This window comes from Desmodus rotundus, chromosome 9 (genome assembly GCF_022682495.2).
Source record: "Desmodus rotundus isolate HL8 chromosome 9, HLdesRot8A.1, whole genome shotgun sequence".
NCBI classification, from domain to species: Eukaryota; Metazoa; Chordata; class Mammalia; order Chiroptera; family Phyllostomidae; genus Desmodus; species Desmodus rotundus.
In genome coordinates this window covers 27660273-27678349 of record NC_071395.1, presented here as the reverse complement: position 1 = coordinate 27678349, position 18077 = coordinate 27660273, and the positions used below count along the sequence as shown (strand labels likewise).

The 18077-nt window shown below is 37.3% G+C and overlaps 1 protein-coding gene across 2 annotated transcripts in view; it reads left to right on the top strand.

Moving 5' to 3' along the window:
- The first annotated feature begins 748 nt into the window (after positions 1–748).
- The window catches only part of GUCY1A1 (guanylate cyclase 1 soluble subunit alpha 1), a 76447-nt gene continuing 59118 nt past the window's right edge, over positions 749–18077 (top strand). The window contains exon 1 of one of the 2 annotated variants that reach the window (XM_045202667.3): positions 749–920. The gene's annotated coding sequence lies outside the window, so the exon portion shown is untranslated. Of the gene's footprint in view, positions 921–6510; positions 6684–18077 lie in introns of those variants that run through there. The other variant, XM_053911639.2, reaches the window with a different exon arrangement.

Below are 18077 nucleotides of genomic sequence, written 5' to 3'. Positions count from 1 at the left end.
TTAATTGATTCTATATATAGAATTTTCAAAAACATATTTTTTTAGGGCTTTGTTTTTGTTAGAAGTTTCAGCAAAATCATGTTAGGTAAGAAAGCTATAAGCAATTTACAGCTTCGTGGCTAATTCAATGCCAGTCCTTTTCCTCAGGATTATCTTCTTTTTCATATTTATTTACATTCTCATTGTATATTTCTAGTAATTCTTTGTTTATTACCATGCTGGATAATATAAATGACACAGAATTTTAAACAGATTTTGGTTAAATCTTTGACTAAAGATTTAACTTAAGTGAAAAATATCTTAGATAAGTTTTACTTAGACTATCTTAATCAAATCAAGCTGCACTTTGTGGTGTGATTTCTGAGTGCTATCCACTTAAATTTAACTAAAAGAGAATGATAAGGACCCTTCTGAAGCAGATTTCCCTCTTTACTTATCAGATTATTCAGATGGCTTGTTCCTAGCATCAGGCCTCTTCTCTTTTTTCTCCTACACCCAGTCAACTACTTATCCTCCCTCTAGACATGTCCAGTTTGACCCCCAGCAAGAATAGATGGCATCTTCAAGCTGGTTAATTGATAAGCAAGCATTTAATAAGGACTCTTTTAATATATATGGGTTGGACTTAGGAAAAGCAATAGCGATGATGACCACTCCAAGGTTGGTAACAGTAGAGCCATTACTATTCTTACCCTTTTTTTCTCTCTCTCTTTTTTTTATTGTTGTTCTAGTACAGTTGTTTCCATTTTCCCTCCACCACTCCCTCCAGCCCCACCCACCCCTGAGGCAAGGAGAGGAGGCCACTACTGGGATCCAGAGAGTGAGAGAGCTGTGTGCTGAAGGGAGGTCCCTTGACAGGAATTGTGTCCTTTGGTTGAGGGCTGAGAAGCACTCACAGCAACCCCTACTAGGAGGAGCAAGTAAGTAAATAAATATCAGGTCTTTATACTCTTCTGTCCTTCTGATCTCTTCCCATTATCCGTCATTTGTTGAATATAACCCAAAATCAAAGAACAAGAGAGACTTTTGATGCATTCCTCAGAGGTCAGGATCCCAGGACACAGAGCAAAGTAGAGAGATAGGGAGTGGATCTCAAGAGTAAAGGGGGCATTCCCAGCACATCTTCCAAATCACGTTCACTTTTCACTTAGCGGACTGAAGCATTTGGGTAAGCCAGGTTGCCCATGGGGAGGGCTAGAAGTTCTTACAGAAAACCTTGTGATAGCTGAATCTACTTATGTTCTTTCCCAAGGGCCTCCTGAGAGGCTTGCATAAGAATCACTGCATGTGTAATCAATTTCAGTACTCAGGCCTTCCAATATATCTATGATTAGCGTGCTGTTGGTGCTCATTTGTTTTTAAAAAATTAAGTGACCAATTGGCAGCTATCTTTAATTTAGTGAAACTACTTAGGCATTGACAAAGTTTCAAACTATGAGCTTGAAGGGAATCAATAGAAATAAGGAAGCTGCCCATAATAACTGCTTGCACTATTCAAAATCTCATCCTATTCAACAGAAGAATAGATTTCGGAATATCGTTAACTTTTAAAGTCACTTTCAGGTATTTTATTAATTCTCTTTGGAACAAACCTCAATTCATGCTCTCTAAATATGAAGCTGTCAAAGAAGCTTCCAACACTGGCAGGCAAGTGCATGGTTTGCCAGAGAGGAGCTGACTCTCCACAACGAATATGGATCCAGAGTTATTCTGAGCCAGGCCAAGTTCTAGGTGCAGATAGCCATTGTTCTAAGGGATCAAAGTCTGTTCCAAGAGTTGTAAACACCTAACTTGCAGGCCAATGTTTTGTTTGAATCCACAGTGTTTTTTTTCTTTACTTTCATTTATTTTTAGATAAATGTTAGCGGCTTCAGAAGTGTTACCATCTCTCAACTTCAGTGTAGCCTCTTCCCTAACTAGCATCTGCTGGAATCTGAGTCAGGACCCACGGTTTATATTCAGAGACAAAGCACCAGCCTTCTGTATAAACGAAGAAGAGAAGGAAAACATCAATGGCCAAACAGCATTATTACTATTTTTACTCTAAATTTCAATACTGGATGCAGAGTAATCTGATCTGGGTCCCACTCATAAAATCTGTGTCAGCCATGTGTTTTTCATCCTTTCATTTTTACCTTTTTGTGTCTTTATATTAAAATTGGGTAGCATTTAGTTAATTTTCTCTTTTTGTGTCATCTAAAAATCTTTCCCTTTTAATTCATGTTTAAGGTCATTTATATTTAATATGATTATTGACCTGTTAGGATTTAAATATACCATCTTGTTATTTAATTTTCCTTTGTTATATCTGATCTTTGTTCCCCTTTCCTCCTTGTCCACATTCTTTCAGATTAATAGACTTTTCATTATTACCATTTTATTTTGTCTCCTTTGTTGGCTTAACTGTAACTCTTATTTTTTTTTTTTAAATACATGCTTTAGGAGCTATATCTGCAATAAACAAGCTATGTTGGTTTGTTTCTGCTGGGAGAGTAAATTGGGGCATCTTACTTCAGCTTGGCCTGAACCATTTGTGGTTTTGAGAGAGTGTTTTTAATACTTCATAGCAGTCTCTATTATAATTTTTTTCATTACATTACTTCTATAAGATGTTACAGGGAGCATAATTATATTCACATGGACACTTTCAGTAAATCCATTCTTTTCTATGATCACCCGGCTCCTTAGGAGGAAATGTTTGCCCTAGGACCCAGTATACTGTAGGCAACCATAAGTATTCTCTGAACAACCATGTCATAAAATGACATTTTCACTTGGAAAGCTAAGTAGTTTCAGATTTTTAAAAATCATTTATATATGAGGTGATTATTTGCATAACCTTTTCCCTAATGCTTTTGTTAAATATATATATTTTTAAAATACTGGGTTTTTTTCCATCAAAAATTCAATTATTTTCATCTGGAACTAAATTTCCAAATGCAATGGAAGATATATAAATGGAGAATTGACAGTATATTATTAGTGTCATCTTATCAAATACACCTTTTAGTTTGAACTTTCTACACCTGAATTTTTGTGCATGAATTTACTGCTAACATTGATGTACAAATATAAGACAGTATTTCCAAGGCCAATTTTAAGGAGGAATTTAAAAGCAAGTTTACAAAAAAATTATTTTCAGTAATATTTCAGAAAAAAACAATGTGAGTCTTTTCAACATAATTTTTAAACAATTTTCATTATAAATGTAATGCATCTTAATTGTTAAAAATATTTAAACTCAAAATAAAAAAGGAGAAAAAATAAAATTACTTATATATTTGGAATCAGAAAAAATAGTACTAACATTTTGATGTATTTCTTTTCAGTCTTTATTTTTCTCTATTCATATAAGTCATTATTTATCTTTATTTTTATTGTCAAATAATATAATTAACTTGCATATATTTTGTAAACTTGTTTTTTTGCTTTAATATCAACTCACAGCTTTCTAACTACTTTAGTTCTCCATTTTTATGATTTCATAAAAAATGAAAAAGTTATGTTTCTCTTCTGTTTAAAAAGCAAATGTCTGTTGTTTGTGAATATAAAAGTGTTATTCATACAAGAAAAAATGACACGCTCTATATTTAAAATTTCTGTCTGTATTCCAAATAAAACAATCAAGATGAACATTTACCTTGGTTAATCAACTATTTATTGAGCCAATCTTTTCCTTTGGGGTGGATAATTTTCCAAAGCTTTGTTCCAGGCACTTCCCCTTTTGGATTTTTCACAAGGGACTGGTAGAGATATGTCAGGCATCCCAAGACCTTATCATAACTGGCTGATGGCTCTCAGAGGTGCCGATGATGGATGTTACAACAGCAGAGACGGAGTGGAGGCGGCAGCAACAGCCTGTGAGAACCCGCAAGTGTTTGACGCTTCTGAGAATAAAGAAAACCCTCATTACTCAATAATGTGTAGAAGGACCCAGTATTAACAACATGCTATCCAGCGTATACGAGAACTGGGATATTCTAATATGGGGAGAAAAGCTTTTTTTTTTTTAAATGTTTGCTTCTGTGTTTTCCATTCAGCCTGTACAAAACAATCACCTAAGACACATTAAAAACCCAGATCCCTTTTCTACCCTAGAACCATGGAACCAACATCTCCAGGAAAGATTCTCCCTTTAACAAATTCCCCTCCCCAGGCAATTCTAGAGATGTGACAAGTTTGAGGGAAACACTTTATATAAATATGCTTTTTTCTCAAAGTATTAAATTTCAGCAAATAACATGGTTCTAAAACTATATTGAATACATTTGTCTCTGTTGAACCAGAAAAGGCATTGTACAATCTTACCGGATGCCAAGAGCAGTGTAAAAAACACACGTGAAATTGTTCACAGAGTGTGTTTTTGCCAAAATAAAAAACCCCATACATTATAATGAAATTTTGTAGGTTATAGGAACGGGTGATTTTTAATAGAATTTTCATGTACTGTTGATATACAGGTTATTTCATGGTGTTCTTAGCATTCACACTCTACTTGGATTGATTAGCAAAGCACAGTTGTTCTTCATCTCCAGGTTATCTAGTATAAATTTATTTGCAGCAATGTGTGAATCATGTATCTTGTTTCACCATCTCAATAGTTCATGTCATTTCTCACAAATTGACTCATTAATTTCTGGCTAACTTGAGCCAAACTCCTTCATGGAAGAGCGGGTTTCTCTATCAAATAAGTAAACTCCTTACTAGAGTATCATAATCAGATTGACCGAGGCATGAGGAGAGGGGGAGCTAAAACCACATAGGATTTACCCATCAGTGTAAGAAGTACAGAAATACCTGCTGTGATGAGTCACTGGAGTGAGATGCTCTCGTAATAGTGGTCATGTAAAATAAAAACTTAGGGGAGAAGTTCTCTCTTATGAGAAATTTCTCTTCTTCTAAGTTCCCAAGTGATGGCCTGGGAATAGCGTGCACTGGCAGCTATAAATCTTGCCCAGCTTGTTGCTGTTTATCCTGGTTACTAACAATCCAAGCAAATCTAGCAATCACTGTTTGCAATTCACTACTTTTCTTGATTGCTCTCCCGCACCCCAGCTTTGATAACCTTCTCCATTCCTACATTTTAGTCCTTACGTAGGATGGGTTTTCCTTCCATTCCAATCCCTTTAATAGTTATATAATTCACTATGTGAGATAGCAATTAGTAAGTAATTAGTAATATACGTATCTATTAAAACTTGCTCCTGTTTATTTTTTAATGTACATTTTATTTCCTAATACTAAAAGAGAAGAGCCCGTGAAGCTGGTTTTCTTCCAGCAAAAAGGTAGCAGCACAGATAATAACGTGGGTGAGTAGCAGGTCAGGGCAACGTCTGTGTCATGCAAACTGAGTTACCAAATGTGGGGACACGTGTTCTGAGCACCTGTATCTGTGGCTTCTTTCCCTTAATCAGTGAACTGACTAATAGCAAGCTGCACGTATTTTCCTTGAGACAAGGTGCATGCTTTGAAACACTGCAAAAGAACAAGAAAGACAAATTCAGCGTGCCGTTGCTTCCAGGGTGGCTTGCCTATGGTAATATTCTCGTTTTCATGAACTATAAAGCATCAGTCTGGCTCTTGGTTTGGGAAGCCTTAAAGAGTCAAAGGTTTATATTTTTGACTCTAACTCACCCCTATCTTTAAGTAGTTGCTTTCGTCATCTGTTTTCTTATTTTTATTCATTCTTTAAGCACAGTAGCATCGATGACCTCAGTAGTTGTTTTATATATGAGGCCTGTCCAGAAAGAGTCCAGCAACTAGTGATTGGTAGCTTCATTGTGACGCTGTGGCCACTCATGCAGTATGTGTTGTGCAAGTTTTTGGCAAAACATCAAATCACCCAGGTGACTCAGCCTCCCTGCAGCCCAGATATGGAGCCCTGAGACTTCTGGCTTTTCCCAAAACTAAAATCGCCTTTGAAAAGGAAGAGATTCCATACCACCATGAGATTCAGGAAAATTTGACAAGGCAGCTGATGGCAATTCCAACAAAGGATTTTGCAGTGTTTTGAACAGTGGAAGAGACACTAGGAGAACTGTGTGAGGTCCCGAGGTGCCTAATTTGGAGGGGACTGAGGCATCATTGTACTATGTACAATGGTTCTTGTATCTTGTATCTTCTTCAATAAGTGTCTATTTTTCACAGTAAATGGCCAGATACTTTCCGGACAGACCGAATATGCTACATTGGTAGGTGGTATATTGGTGCATTTTACACACACACATAGATAGATAGATAGATAGATAGACAGACAGACACATGGTACATTTTTTCCTATTATGTTGGGGCTGTGTATTTGTGATGCTGTGATTTGTAAATATATCTTCATCCCTGTTTATGGCACAGAGATCCCCCAAATCTTGTAATTTCCTAAGTGATGAGAGGAAGGTGTCCTTAGTTATGTTAATGAGGTTACTTTGGGAAGCTGCTTAAGTTTAATTTAAGGGTGAGGGCTGGTTGCCAGGAGAACCAACCATGTGATCAGAGAATTGGAACTTTCAGGTCCACCCCCTGACCTGAAGATGGAGGTTAATCATCAATGGTCAATGACTTACTCAACCCTGCCCATGTAATGAAGCCTCCATAAAAGCCCAGAGGGCAGCTCCATGCCCTTTGCTCCATGCCTATCTTCCATCTGGCTGTTCCTGAGTCACATTCTTTTACACTGAAGTGGTAATCTGGTAAGTAAAATGTTTCTGAGTTCCCTCAGTTCCAGTGTTACTCTAGCAAATTAATGGAAACCGATAAGGAGGCTGTGGTAACCTCTGCTTTATAACCCTTTGGTCAGGAGTACAGGTAACAGCCAGGGTTTGTGACTGGCAACCTGAGGTGGAGGGGGTCTTTGGAAGCTGTAATCTGTAGCTGGTTCATCAGAAGCACAGGTGATAACCTGGATTTGTGACTGGAGTCTGAAGGGCACATTGGTGGGAAATGGTGCAATCTTGTGAGACTGAACCCTGACTCTCTGGAGTCTGATGCTGTCTCCAGGTAGATAGGATCAAGTTGAGGTGAATTTTAGGACACTAAGCTGGTGTCCAGAACAGATTGTTGGATATCTGGGGAACACCCCCCACCCTTCATACATACCATACACACACATCCACTAGGATTTGGATGCAGAAGCAAATTTAGTATTAAATTGTGCTAAGGTTTTTAAGGAATTCTTATTTCGTGAAGTAATAGACAAATCTTAATATAATATCATGATGGTATCTTATCAGGAAAGGACCGGACAGACATCTAACCCATTATTTCTATAAAGCTGTTCTGCAATATCTGTACCCATCATAAATCACTACGATAAATAACTCACCTATCTCAAATGAAGCTGACCACACTATTGAACCCTATCAGTTCCTGGTATGCCTTAATTAAATGTCCCTTGGAGCTGAGACGGGAGTGCTAGTAGGCAGAGGGCATGGTGACAGACTCGCCTGGGGTCATCGTGGAAGGACTACTAATTATGAGTCCACTGCAGTGGAGGCCTGCCAAACACTATTTTGTTTATCAAGGAAAAATAATCCTGAGTGATAGATATTATCATTCTCATTTTACTGATAAAGGTACTAAAGCTAAGTGATGCCAAAGCACTTATAACAGATCAGATAACTATTATGTGAGAAAGCAGGGATTGTAACACAAATCTGTCTGCCAAGCACTCACTCATTTTATTCAATCACATTTCAGAAATGTTTTCTTATTGTCACAATTTATTGATATCGCACACTGTCTCCCTTAGTCTACATCAGCAAGTTTCAACCTTTTTTCATCTCATGGCACACATAAAGTAATTACTAAAATACTTGGGCACACCAAAAAAAATTTTTTTTGCCTATTGGACAAAAAAATCAGTATAATTTTGATTCATTCACACCAGATGGCTATTGTTTCATGGACTGTTATCATTGTTTTATTTGACAATATAATGGGAAAAGAGGTCAGTGCCCCTAACTAAGTAGTCAGGTATTGCATGCCTTAAAAATTCTTATGGCACACTGGTTGAAAATTGCTGGTCCATATTATGAAAGTGTCATTTCCAATCTACAGTTGTTATGGAACAGATCCGGGGGTGGTGAGTGATATGCTATTACTGAATGGACCCATCCTTGTGCTTCATGGGTCCCTCACCCCGTACTAGGTTCGCCTTGTCCGCTGCTGGGGAAAGACGTCTCTCAATGCCAGAGATTGGTGAAAAGGAAAGGGATTATTTATTTAAAGAGTTATATAAATTTAAGAGTAATAATTTAATGTCTTCATTGAGATCCCAAAGTCCTTTAGAATACCCACAAACGCATAGTCCTTCCTTCTCCCCTTTGCCCAGTCCGGGGTACCGTATCTCAGATAAAGAAGTAGAAGTCCGTGGTTCTTCTCTGGGCAGAAGAAGCAGCGTGGTCCCAAAAAGACCCTGCATAGCTGCCACGCCTGAGTTTAAATCCCAGCGCCAATCTTCCTCTGCTGCACCATTTCCAGGTCCCCCCACAATTGGCCACAGCTGCCAGCATTCCGGTATTTTTCCAGCTTCACTGGGCTGCCATAGGAAGTCTGGGCAGGTGTGGCCCTGTGGTGTGGAGCCAATCATTTCCAAGCTCTCAGGCAGGTGCTGCAACCAGGGGGAGTTGCCTCCCAGTTACCTCATGGGTGGAAGTCACTCCCATCCCCCTGGCTCAAAGCATGGCCACAGCTATTTAACATATCTGTGAAACCAGTCAAAAGTTATAGATATGTTAAATGACCATTCTAGAGGTTATCTGCATAACTGTTGCTATTCAAAACAACTCTTAATGATTTTGCTCCATGCGTCCCATCCCCCAGCTCAGACTTGTGGGGGTGAGGACATCCTATATATATATTTTTTTCCCTAATATTTCCTGGACACCGAGTTCTGGACCCCATTACAAATCCCCGTTTGCCCCCTGCCCTTGGCTGCACCCTGTTACACTGTCACAATGTACATTAATTAATTTTCTTAGTTTTGAAAATGACTTATTCTGTTATATCATCAATTACAAAACTACAAATTGAAGTTGGGTTTGAAATCTCCAGTAGCAAAAGTTTATATTGATTGTCATTTTTTTAAATAAAAGAAATTAATGCCATCATCTTATTCACTTCAATGTGCAAAACCTGTACTGTTACCTAATGGACATTCATACTTAATGGCATGTTAGAGTTACATTTTGAACTTTGTAACTTATCTTGAAGTTTGTTTATAATTTATTTCTATTCTTAAGTTTTATGCAATAACAAGCATCCAGGTTATAAAAAGAAGAAGAAGAAAACTGGCTAAATATAACTCTGATTAAAAAAAAAAGAACTCTCCTTATCTAGAAGGCACTAGAGTGAACTTCGGATGTATGTCTTTTGAAAAGCCAGCCTAGCAGTGTATCATGATATTAAAATTCCAGGCACCATTTCTGGAGATGTTGCTGGAGAAATTTCCTTCAAAATTAAAAACAAACAAATGGAAAACAATCTCTACCCCACCTCGTCTGAAAACTCATTTAACTGTGGGAGAAAACAATCTCAGCCCCGTCTGCCCTGGCCCACCATCGCTCTGAACTCTTCAGACCCTCACTCACATTGTTCCCGGGGCCCTGAGAACAACAGGGCCCCTGCTGGAGAGGGGGGCCTGTGAAAACAATCTTTGGTAAACTCATGAACTTGCTATTTTCAAGTGCTTACCACATGCCAGTGGTTATGTTGGGTCCTTTACACATTCTCTGTCATGTATCCTCAAAATAAGTCTGAGAAGTAAATCAAAGCTTAGAAGACTTAAGTTACATATATTAAATCCTACAGGTTGAAACTGGTGGAACTGGTATACAAATCCAGTCGGGTCTGGCCCTTGTACATTAGAGGAGGAAGGAAGGACAGACGGACAGGAGGAAGGTAGAAAAGAGGAAGGAGGAAGGAACAAGGATATGCAGCGAAGAGAGTTCAGAAGAGAGTGGAAAAAACATGAGGCCATCCAGAACCCAAGGACGAGCCACAGGGGTCACCAGGCTTATCTGCTTCTCATGATGAAGATCATCTCCTCTGGGCCTTCGTCTGGCAGAGTTTTGTTGCTGCCTGTATCATTTATTTCACCAGAGGCTGCAAATTTGTAATCTCCCAATGGTCTCATTCCTTTGGCGATTATTAGTTGGAATACTTTAAAAAATACTTTCTATCATCAACTAGTATTATTTGGTTACTCTGAAGGCCCTTTGAAAGGGAAAAGCATAGAGTTATGATGCTGTCAAGGCCATTGGGCTTGGAAAAGTGTGTGTTTCCAGGTTTCCTGAGTAAGCAGACCAGCACGACCACCAACACTGAGCCGGCCACGCCTCTAGCACTCATGACTCTGACTTTGAAGCCGTTATGTCCTTGGGACATAAACCACAGAAACCTGAACATTTTCCTAAATATGTCTGATGTTTCAGACAGTGCCATGCTGAATTCTTTTATGTCATTCATAGAGTATATAGTTAGGAATTTGGCAAAGGCTTGTAGAAGAGATCAGTAAACAGAGAGGGTTGTTAATACTCACTCCCGGATAGTAATCCGCCTCACCTTCTGCAATATATTTATACAGAGGAGCCCCGCGCTTTGGTGACTGCTTAGGGGGACACATCCATCTGGCCGAGTCTTTCCTGCTCCACAGCCTAACCTTGAAAGCCACAAATTGAAACTAGTAATAGAACGTGATTTGTCCATCTTACCTGACCTTGAACACTATGGGAGTCCCCCATGGTTCAGGGATAGGATTGGATGTTGTAGATAATAAGGGAGACCCACTGAAGCGTCATTTCTGATTTCCTGTCAAGCAGCGTGTTTACCTACCGGACTTGTCAGATTGTTTCCTCAGTGTTTCCATTTGTACCAAAAGCAAATCAGCGTCAGCATGTTGCTGATGGACACATGCTTTTGAATCATTTACGAAGGGTTGCTTGGTTATAGCAGAATCAATGTGCTCTTTGAAATATCTGCTCCAGTAATCAATTTATTAATTTTTAAAAAGCCCTATAAGGTAATTCTAATATTATCTCTGTCTATCTATCTATCTGTCATCTATCTATTTGCCGGTGCCAAAGCTCTTGATCATAGACACAGGACAACTGTCATGTTCTTATGCCAGAGTGTGAAAATATTGTTTATTTTTTGACTAAGGCAGATCAAAAGCAAGTTCTTCATACAAGAATGAAGGCAACTTGCCGTTGACGACTTTGGATTTAATTTGAATGTTTTCCTAAATTTGGAAAGACCTTTTATGGACACTGCAAGGCCTATAGCAGATCATTGTAGAAACTCTGGATATTATAACTGTATTTTTAATTGCTTATTGTTAAGTCCTTTTAAGATTATTATGAGTATTACCCCAAACCACAGTAAAAATGAGCTGCTTTGGCTGCTCATTGGCAAATTGCCTCCCTCTCCACTGTTCCAGAATGAGATACCATGTATATGAAGACAAATTAGAGGGCTCAGATTTCAGCTCATGCTTCTGCTAGCTCCAGGGAGTTTTCTTAGCTGAGCAAGATTGCTGGTAACTGAGCCACAAAACCCTTCATAGTGCTGTTTAGTTTGGAAACATACCTACTAGGTAAGTGCCCAGACCCAAATACCCAGGACAGAAGGCATTGCAGGAAACCTGACCAATCACACACACAGAGGTTTGATAAGATGAATGTAAAAGTCGGAAAGAATGGGACCATCCTGATGGGAAAGAAGTACAGGTTCCATCTTCTGCTGTAGTTTTAGCAACAAATGTCTACAAATAACTACTCTCTATTCTAAGATCTCCCTCTTTTCTTTATCCTTTTCCTCTTTTTCCTTCTTTTCTTTTCACTAAACATCCCTTTTCTCCTGTTGTGCTCCTCTCTTCTCCCCATATATCTCCTTAACTTTACATTTCCTTTTTGCTCCTTCTACTCTCCGTCTTATCTTTCTTTTTTACTTCCAACTTCCTTTTCCCCCCATCTCTCTTCAACCTGTCATTCAAAAGACTTAAGGTCTCACCCAGCATACACAGACATTTCAAACAAACTGTTTATAGAAATACTATTTACTTTCTCTAATTCCACTTCTTCAGTGGTGGCTACAAAAATTTAAATGTATCAGAGAATATAAAAGGTTGGATGGTAAATGCTGCATTCTAATAGCAATTTGCTTAGTTCTTCTTAATCCAATAGGGTAATTGAATCTTTCTTCCCCTAATGCTATGAGACCCTAAGCTTAGAAGCAAACCTGAAGAACATTGGTCATGATTGTTTCTGACTGACTTGAGGCTTTTCATGAGTAGAGAAGTCCTGGAGACCTGTCCAGTCAAAGGAAGAGGTAAAAATAATTATTAACTCTAAATTGCACACTATTGTTGATACGTTGGCTTAATCATGTAGACATATTGCCAACAACAATGCGCCATCTTGGGTTAGTATGGGGAAGAGGATTCGTGTAAGTGTAACAAATGAGATCCTGAGCCTACCGGCTCAATACTAATGACTCTTTATATGCTTCTGTGTTTTCAAGATTGGCAAGAAAATAGTTTCATGCTCATCTAAAATTTTCTATTTAAGGAATTTTCTATTTTATAGTTATTATCTTCATGTTTATAACACCTACTTTGTGTTGCTCTATAGTGTTTTTTTTTTTTTAATTAAAGTTAAGGTTTATTAACTCTTCTTGCATGGCAAGAAATTGACTCAGACAGCGAAGAGTAGTCTATGCTTCCTTCTAAAAGACTATCCCAATACATTTTCTACAAGAAGGAAGTAAAAATTCAAACCGTATAAACTAATTTCATTTTCTTTACTATCATTCAAAGTACATTTTGTCTTTTGATGTTTAAGTTCCTTTACTGATAAAGGTTATTATTTTCTGATGACATTTCTCCTAACTGAAGTTATTAATTTCATCTAAAAATTTTTTACACCAGCGTTAATCAGTCAATTCTGAAATAGCATCATTAGTTTAATGAGGCTAACACATATTATAAAATACCAGATCCTTTTGCACCTTTTCCAGAGTAGCAACATGCCAACCCTAAATAAAACACATTGAAGGAAGATTTTTTAGTAAGAAGATGTGTATGTACTATTTATTCTCATTAAATTGATGACTTAGAGTCCGATCTTAACTTCATATTCACTGACAATTCTGTTTGCTTATTGTCAGAGGACAAATAGCAGCAATCCTTGATTAGCAAGGAGAAAAGACATATCTAATCCTTTCCAGAAACATCCTGAAGTTCCTAAAGCAGGGAGAATGGACTATGGGGAAAAATAAATTAACTCTTGGTCAAAGGGAAATTAATTCAAAACAGATTTAAATCAGGGTGGCTATAAGCATTGGGTTGGAAAGAAGAAAAGGAAAAGCAGGAATTTTTTGTGTGTTTCAAAAGAGTTGAGCAGATTTCTTTCAAGTCTAAAAATTACAACCAAAAGAACATAAAGCTTAACCCAAAATAACAGCACTATGATTCTTGGAGAAGAATCTAGATTTTTTTCAAAAAATTAATCAGTACATCTGAGGGATCTACTATACTAAAAATTCTATTATATTTATACCGATGTTGCAACACAGAGCAGTGTATATATTGGACCAAAGTCATGCTAAAATAATCAGTACAGCACATGGCAGGCCACAGAGGGGTTATTTTACAGTGTAGGGTTCCACGAATAACAATATAGATACATATCATCAAAGACACTAGATTTAAGATAGAACAACCATTCCCACAATTTGGTTTCAATAATTTACATGACTAAGTAATTCATTTTAAGTCAATTTCCTAATGCACAAGAATGTCAAATTAATGTGACATCATACTTAAACTAAAGGAAAATGCTACATAGTGTTATATGAAATCATCTATCTATTAAGAATTTTCTATGAAGGTTCAATGAAATCATGATATTGTGGATGCATATAAATGCATTGGGTGCTGATTGCATAATGGACATGTTTCATCTGAAAAATATGATGTCTATAAAACCATTTAAACATGTATGCAAAATATAAACTTTTTATTTTACTTTGTAAATATCTAAACCATTTGTAATAAAGAATAATCTACTTCTTTGGGTTTTGATAACAATCTATATCAGAATTTCCAAATTAATGGAGCAAACTAGAAAAAAAGTACTTAAAACCATAAGTTATATTTAGGTATTTGTCAAGAAGCCAGATTCCATGGGGTTTGAGTATCTGACCCTTTGGCATCTTCCCACATAACCAACCCTTTAACCCAGACTTGGAGTAAAGAGAAAGCTATTTTTTTTCCCTTCTCTGTTTAACTTGGCTTTACTTTCTGTAGAAACTCCTCTTTCCCACAGCCTAATTCCAAACAAATTGTAATGTTAACAATCCCCCTACCGTGGTTAATTCAGTCATTTTGCCTGTTAAACTGATGAAAGGCCAACATCAGATATCATTTTCTTCTAAGGTGAGACAGTAATTAGGAATTTCAACCTAAGATTGACTTGCAAATCTTTCTTGCAAAAAGAAGAAGTAATTTTTCTTTTTCCCTTTCCCACTGCACTTGAGCAAAAATTCCCAGGCATGGGGAGATCTTAACAAAAAACCACGTGGAAGATATCAAATGATCTAGAAAAATATATCTTTCTAGATATAAGTAATCAATAAATAATAGAATGCTAGGAAATGAACCACAAACAAACCCTAGCAATTATCATCTTCCCTAGGTAAATTAGAAAGCATCAAATGTCTTGTTGGTTTTCTGGAAGCCACAGAGAGAAAATATAAGAATTTAAGAAATGATTATATTTCCTAAATCAGGAGAGAACAAAGTGAGAACTTATCTGTGATCCTTTTGATAGAAATTAAAGAATAGCTAGGAGTTAAAGAAGCAAGACCATCTAATCCTATGTAAGGAAATTGAACATGACATATTGGGGTGAGGGATAGATTATTTCGGTTTTGCTCCAGGTTTGCTTAGTTCATTTAACAGAATAGCAGTAACCAGAAAACATGTCAAAAGTCTTCCTTAAGGGGGCAAAGAGGATTCAGGGATTACAGGTCTGCTAGACACAACACTGGGCGAGCAGCTGGTCAGCCTCTGTGTCAGCAGCATCTTTCAGTTCCAGGGGCAGTGAAACACTGAAGTCCTATAAATTACTTAAATAATGTCCACAGTGGTTGGGGTAGGAGGCTCTGGGCAAGAGTGTTACTGATTACATATGATTTAGAGATGCTGTTAAGTTATTCATGGATTAAAATGTTACTGTGCCAAAACAAAGCTTTAACTTCGTTTAATCTAACACTTTCCAAATGAAGTTCAGCAAAGAACTTTCAGTTCCTTCCCATATGCACATATACCACAAATGTTTGACAACCCACATAGGTGTCCTGCAAAAATGCAGTACAGTAAATTATGATCATCATTGCCATTTGTCTGAACCAAGGACTGGGTGCATTGGTGGAAAGCAGAAACATACTAAGGACTGTGGGACTTCCAGGATACATTCATTGGCCTAACACTATTGATGAAGGCTAAGGAAAGGCTCAAGTGTTAATGTCCATTTTTAGGGACTTGAAAATGAATCGTGTAGAACTTTAATATTTAACCATTTAGAGTACTCTATCCAACTGGCAGAGAAATGGAATTTTCCCAGTATCCAAAGCAGGTATCTGACATTCTTACTCAAGGTTGAGTGGTCATAGAGACAGGTACTTAAAGACTTGTCTTTATTTGTTTACTAAGTTAACTGACTTTAAGGTCCCTCTAGAGCATAAAATATTCTCTATAATGATAGTTCCTATTTTTTCCACAGAAAATTAATTTTCCCAATTTAGATAGGATCATAAAGCAAAGCTTGGCCCTAATTTCAGTCAAGAATATTCTTAAATGCAATTGATGTAAGTGGTAGTCCTGTTTAATATAGTACAGAAAAATGAAAACCAGCCTCTAGAAAGATGCAGTTGGTAAGCCTTGCTTCTTCCTATACACTGTAGGATGGAATGAATGTCTGAGGAAGGCAGAATTGGAAAAAAAACATTAATGATGGAATGATACAGAAGAGTGTAAGCCATGGAATCTTTTGAAAAACTCCTCTGACTTGGAATTGAAGTATTTTATTCTCAATCCTATAAGTTCCAAAAGATTTTTAAAATAGCATAATTATAAGCCATTGCTTGTGATTATTTTTTTAATGTTGTTCCTTTACTCGAAAGATCTGCATGCAGCTGGAAATGGGCAATTGTCATACTAGTTACAAAAATATCCAGTCTTTATTGTTGCTGTTTGGAGGTCAGGAGAGCCATGTTTAAATAATGTCTTTCTACAATGAGCATCATGACCTGAATTTAGCAGTCATTTGATGATGCTTTTAAAATTTTATTCATATCAAAGTCAAAAGAGTTCTCACTCCCATTTCAGATAGACTTTAGAAGGCTTCATGGTATAAAAGAAAAACAAATATGGTACATATAATCCTGAGTATTAGTCCCGGTTTGTTTTGTCATTAGTTGTATGACTGTGGTATTGAGACAATTAATCCTTTCTAACATTCTGACATTTCATTTTTAAGTTAGAGATATTAATATCTCCCATTTTTATGGTGTGGTTTTGTGGTAATTTCATCATGATGAAACATATTTAGAAACATGAAAGTTGCTATGTTTCTTTGAGATAGTATTAAATTATAACTCTTCAACAGAAGGGGGGTCTCATCATCAGTGGGAAGCTGCGTATGTGGCCAAGAAAACTAGCAAGAACAAAGGGGTCCTAGCAGCACTATCCACTTGTAGCCAAGTTCTTGTGGCTGGAACAGTCTCTTGTTCTCACACTGCAGACACAAGACTTATTTTAACTTCCAAGCTGCTTTGAGTGAGAGTCAAAGTCTTCTTCAAGGAAAGGCCAGAGTCCTCAAGAGAACATCAGATCAGACAAGCCAAACTTACTTATTTCCAGCCTTCTTCCCATCTGCAGTCCTGACTGCAGAGTCTGTCCACTCAGGGTTTCCTGAAACTAGTTCACAGTTATTCAGAGAAGGAGCACAGCTCTGCTCTGTCTTCTCTGCTTCCTTTGCACGAAGTGCTAATTATGGGCATAGATTCCTCTCTCTTGTCTAGCTGCAAACTTTTCTCTTCAGAGTCCCACTCAATACTTAAAGAATGCCTCTCCCAGTTCACATCTTTCGTCAGCCCTAACTTTCCTTCTTCTTTTTATTAATCTCCCCTGCCTTCTGGGTATTTCCACTTGGGTGAAATACTGTCATCCCAAACTCAGTGTGTTTAAACCTAAATTTATAAATCTTCCCTCTCTTAGGAAAGTTTAATGCCACATTATTCCAAGCACATACATGCTGTCAGCTTTCTGCTAGGCTGAAAACTTTGAGTTATTTTTAATTCTCAGTAAACGACTGCTCTAGTTCTATGTTCTCTTCCAACTTGTTCATCTGAGATAGCAGTTTATTTAATTTGCTCCCCATTAGTGACCCCATGTGAAGAATGACTGGACTGGGATCTGCAACAGGTTCACTGCCGGGCTTCCTGTAAAATGTCAACAACACTAAATCCAGTGAGGTTCAGAAACTGTTTGAGAAATAGGCACTTTGGAGAGACAGAGAGAGAGAGAGAGACAGAGAGAGAGAGACAGAGAGAGACAGAGAGAAAATGAACTTGAGAGTACTAAAGGTAAAAACTAAAAAGAACTGGGAATAAGATGTTAGAAAATGAAGGTGCAAATATGTAAATTATTCTTTTATTGTTTTCTGAACATTTGGCAGTGAAGGAAAAATGTAAGTAGTAGAAACAGAAGGCTGTAGATTGGAAATAAATATTTGCTGAAAATCTGTTGTATGTATTACTAGAAAGTCAGTAACACATTATACAAACATGGGCCTAAATTATGCAGTGACTTTAGTGTAAAACTACAATTATCATAATTCTAGACCAAAATTATACTGCCTAACAATTTTGATTAAAAAATGCATAATAAAGAAGAGAGCAGGTGCATCAGTCAGGTTAAAGAAGATGGTGACTCGTCAAACCTCCTTGTAAAGCTTCTATAGGTATGGCATTGGATGACCTCCTTACGATCTCACGTTGGTGATCCAAGGATAAATCATCCTTCA